Genomic DNA, 4,702 nt, shown 5'->3' with positions numbered 1-4,702 from the left:
ACTCATAGCGACCCCTCCTGGGGTTTCCGAGGCAGTATCACTACGGAAGTAGGATTGCCCAACCTTCCTTCCGAGGAATGGCTGGTGGGTTTGAACCGCCAGCAATCTGGTTAGCAGGCAAGTGTCTTAGCCACTATGCTACCAGAGCTCCTTGGAAACCTATGGAGCACAGTTTTCATCTCACACACACATGGTTGGAATCAACTTGATAGCAACTGGTTAGGTTTGTTATTTCTCCATCTATCTAGAAATCATTTACTGGAGCCAGAGATTATTCTGAGTGTTTGACCTGATTAAGACATTTGGTTGCCACATTTTCCAGACGAGGAAACAGACCTCTGGGAGGTTGAGTGACTCCCGAGGTCACACAGGTGGTAAGCGGTGTCTCCAGGAATAGAACCCAGGAAGCCCGGCTAAGTGTATGCTCGACACACACTCAAGGGACTTGGTGGCTGTTTGGGACATCGGCTTCACCCTGGCTATGACGCTCCCATGCAAAAGTGTCTAGACACCCATGTCACAGAGCAAATTCCCGGATGGTGTACTTGACCTGGTGAGGCATTTCTTATGTGTGTTCAAATGACACTATTTATTTTCTGTCCTTCCAAGACCATGCTGAGTTCAGATCATTCATTACTGAGGGACAACTGTCGATTAACCTCCCACCACACTCCTCTCCCCCACGCCGTCCAGAGTATGGCCTCAGACTCAACAAATGGAAATGAAAACATCTTCAAAGCTACCTGCCTTTCCTTCTTCCTTCTTCTCTTCCCTCCCTTTCTCCCTTGCTTCTCCCATCTAAAGAAATGTCATGGCAAAGGGGCCAATTTGGGTTCATTCCTTGTGGCCTTTCGAGCTCCCAGCTGCCTCACTGCTCCTGGGCATATATATGGCAAACCCAGTCTCTGAGGCGGAAGCTCTGGGCCCTTAGTGCCTCCCCACATCACCTGCCAGGCCTCTCTGTACTTGTCGCCTTGCATTGTCTGGGTACTGATAGGAGGGATGGGGCACAAAGGAAAAAGCTCACTACCAAGATGCCAGCTCATCTTTTGAAGGTTTCCCTTCACGCCAGTACTTCCCAGAGCTTCCTAGAAGCGGCCCCTGGCCTCTTCCTCTTCTGTACGGGCTGACCTAATGCTACCTCCTGTCTCTTCCTGCTGTCACTTCCCCTCCTTCAGGGGAGAGGGCACAGTTACCATATTGGCCCTGAATTTTGCCCCTTCCAGTTAAATCTCCTCTTGGCCATCTTAGGAAGTCTTTTTGCTTGTCACTCAAGTGCCATGGCGACAGTACCTGTTAGTCTAGAACATCCTAGTTGATAAAGTGCTTTCTTTCCTATGCATTATGTCAGTGACCTTCACAGCTACCCTAAGAGACAAGTGTCACCTTCCTCATGTTACAAGTGGACAAGTGGCTGGTCTGGCATTACTCACTAGGACTTGAACCCAGGGCTTTTGACACCACACCAGACATCCTTTCCACTCCCATCCATGGGAAGACTTGAGATGGGAACAGGTTTCGCTGGAAGATGTGGTGCCTGCACCTTGGAAGCCAGGGTCTCGCGAGTCCAGTCATGGACTCAACCAAGAAGCCGTGCTGAGCGCTAACCAGTGCATTCAGAAACGGGGACTTGAGTGGACCGGCCTCTTCGTGGGCCTTGGGTGTCAGTGCAAATCAGGCGTTGCTGAGATGCTGCTTTGTGGAAGAGCAGCAGGTTCAAGGGGAGGCCAAGCATGGGGCCCTCGGGCTCCCCTTTGGCCTGGATGGAGGGTGTGGAGTGGAAGGTGCCTCCCCAGCCCGTGCTTTGAGGACCATGCAGTGCAACATCTGCAAAGAGCCTTGAGGGGGAGGCAGCCTAAGTGCTGTGGCTCAGCCTGGGCAGTGGCTACCGGAGGGGCAGCTGCTTCCAGGAACCCCTCGTGCTCCTTGGCAAGTGGCCCAGTGGTGCCTCTGAGGGGCCTGGAGGCCCCTGAGGTGCTGCTGAGGCAGACCCTGACTGTGAGGCACATTCATCATCAGAGAATGACCGTGTCTTCGTACCGTGACATCTGCTGCCAGCTGCCGTCAACCCACAGGCTCGCGCTCCCAGCCAGCTTCCGGTTCCTGAGCTGAGCTCTCCAGCACATTGCTCCGTCCCCCGCTCTGCTACTGTCTTGGTCCCTTTGTGATCTCTCAAGCCTCCATGCCTGAGTTTCCCCAGCTTCAAAACTAAGATGGCCCACGCACGTCACACAGGTGGTGTTGGGGCAGCTTCCTGAACAGGCACTGACGCCTCCTGCGTTCCAGCTTCAGCGTGGGGCTTCCGATCCCCTGGTGGAAGTCTCCAGAGACCCAACCAGTTTCACACAGAGCACTAGAATCATCCATTCAAAGTCAAGTGTGTCCTCCCCGAGCCTGGGTAACGGAGCATCAGTGAGAAAATATGGTAGAGATAATAAGGTAGAGTATTCCCTACTTCATCGGTTGTGAGGGTGAAGTAAGATAAACTGTGTCAATAGTGCCAGCTATAGAAATACTTATAGTATTAAGAGGAGATTATGCATGGCTGAAACTGCAGGGGTGGGGGCGGTGGGGAGGCTGGCTTTAAAAGCTTTCCCAGTGCACTGTATAATGTGCTGGTTGTAGTTTCGTGGACGAGGGAGGAGCTGGCGGCCAGAGACCCCTCCCACACCAGCAACACGAGAAAAAACTGTATCTGTTGAGAATCAACCAGAAATTAATACAATGCTTATTAATCCCAGTCTGTTGTTAAGTGAATAAAGTAGGCTACAGAATAGCTGGTAGAAGATGTCCCATTAGAGCAAACAACATGTGTGTATAGAAGTGATGTCTGCAAAGACAGTCCCCAAGATGTTACCAGTGGCTTTTTTTCTTTTACATTTTTGTAACTTTTTAATCGTGGCTATGGATTACTTTCATAAAAACAAAAAAGTTCTATCTCTTAAAACAAAAAAAGGTAAGTTGTAGTTTGCACAAGGAATGCAGCTTAGTGCTCTAGTTTTCTTGTCTTTGACATCAGGAGAAACTCGTTCCTATCCATTTTGTGTTCTGCATTGAGGGGCTGTCTTTCAGGTAGGGTGAAAGTGGTGACCGGGGACAGTGGCTGTCCCTGAGTGGGGCAAAGGCTCAGCGGCCAGCTTTCTGTCACCCATCAGGGTGCCCAAGCCCTCGTTTCAAATGACAGCTGCTAAATTCATGAAAGGTTGTAACTGATCAAAGAAGTGTCAAAAGATGGATGAAGGAAAAACTGCTTTAGTTCTGAAAATAAATGCCATCCAAGCATCATGTGCCATCCTAACAGATTTTTCAACATGATTTGGCTATGCTAAGAGTTACAAAGCCTTCAGCTGAAAAACAAAACAGAAACCTTCAGCTTAAAACCAGAATTGTCCTCTCACGCAATCTGTGAACTTTCCAGCACTTTGAACCAGTTCAAAACGATTCAGTCATGGCCAGTGGAAACAAGGGCAGTGTATCCTTGCATAGCAACCAAAACTCTTATCAGCTTTTGGCCTGAGTAGGAAACAGGCAGTGATGCCCTGCTCAAAGATGGCGGCCAACCATGCTGCTTTAAATGTATGTCAGCCGCCATCTTTGAGCAGGGCACTGCTGCCTGTTTCCTAAACAACAACAACAAAAAAAACAAACCCACTGTCATCAAGTCAATTCTGAATCACAGTGACCATAAAAGACAGAGTAGAACTGCCCCATAGAGTTTCCAAGACTGTACATCTTTAAGGAAGCAGACTGCCTCATCTTTCTCCCACTGGAGCAGCTGGTGGGTTTGAACTGCCGACCTTTTACATAGCAGCTGAATGCTTTAACCACTTCACCACCAGAGCTTCTTGCCTGTTTTCTAGTCAGGTAAAAATCCATCAGAAATGAGCGTTGCATGCTATGCAAGGGGTATGCTGTCCTTGTTTCCATCAGCCATGACTGAACCATTTTGAACTGGTTCGAAGGCCTTGCATTTCCTTATGATGGTGGACATTAGCCAGCTGACATCAGCCATGACACATCCGTGTGCACAGAGCGACACCACCTCCCCTCAAAAGCGGCATTCATTCATGCTTCCGTACAATCGTCAATTGTTCTCTTTGGATCGAGGCCCAGAATTATTCCAGCTTCTACTCACCAACATGAGTCTCCCCTCTCTGTGGGCTCTTTTATCTTCCCCCCCGCCCCCCATTTAATTTGGCAGTTCAGTTTGAAATCTGGGTAGGCTTTTTGTATTACTGTTCAGATTTGGTTCTAGAACATTCTGTAATACACTGTGAGGTGACCTGACTACGAGTTCACCCTTATTGCTTCTCTGAGGTTTTTGATGGCATCTTATCATCTTTCAAGCACCTCCTCGTGCCTGCTTCTGTGCTGGGTGCCACGCGTGGCAGGTGGGAAGGAAAAGGGACGGGAAAGTCGACACAGGCTTCTTAGACACAGGTGGGGACCAACCGTCGCTGACCAGCCTCTGTAGCGTCAGAGTTGCCAAATTCAGCCGCAAGAGGGTGTTTACTTAAACCCTTGAGGCCTTCTGTTCCTTTAGTTACAGTTCAGTCCTCGGCTTCCTGAGTAGAGGGATTTCCTAATGACCTTGGGCTCCAGACTTCAGAGTGGCCCAGGAGACTTAGCAGGCCTGCCCTCTCATTAACCTTTATATTTTAAATAAAACAGTTGGACCATAAGCATTACAGAATAGAGTATA

The sequence above is a fragment of the Orycteropus afer genome, unplaced genomic scaffold, assembly GCF_000298275.1.
Source record: "Orycteropus afer afer isolate SDZICR_OR568_19922 unplaced genomic scaffold, OryAfe1.0 scaffold00018, whole genome shotgun sequence".
Taxonomy (NCBI): domain Eukaryota; kingdom Metazoa; phylum Chordata; class Mammalia; order Tubulidentata; family Orycteropodidae; genus Orycteropus; species Orycteropus afer.
Note: the sequence above shows the minus strand (reverse complement) of the source record.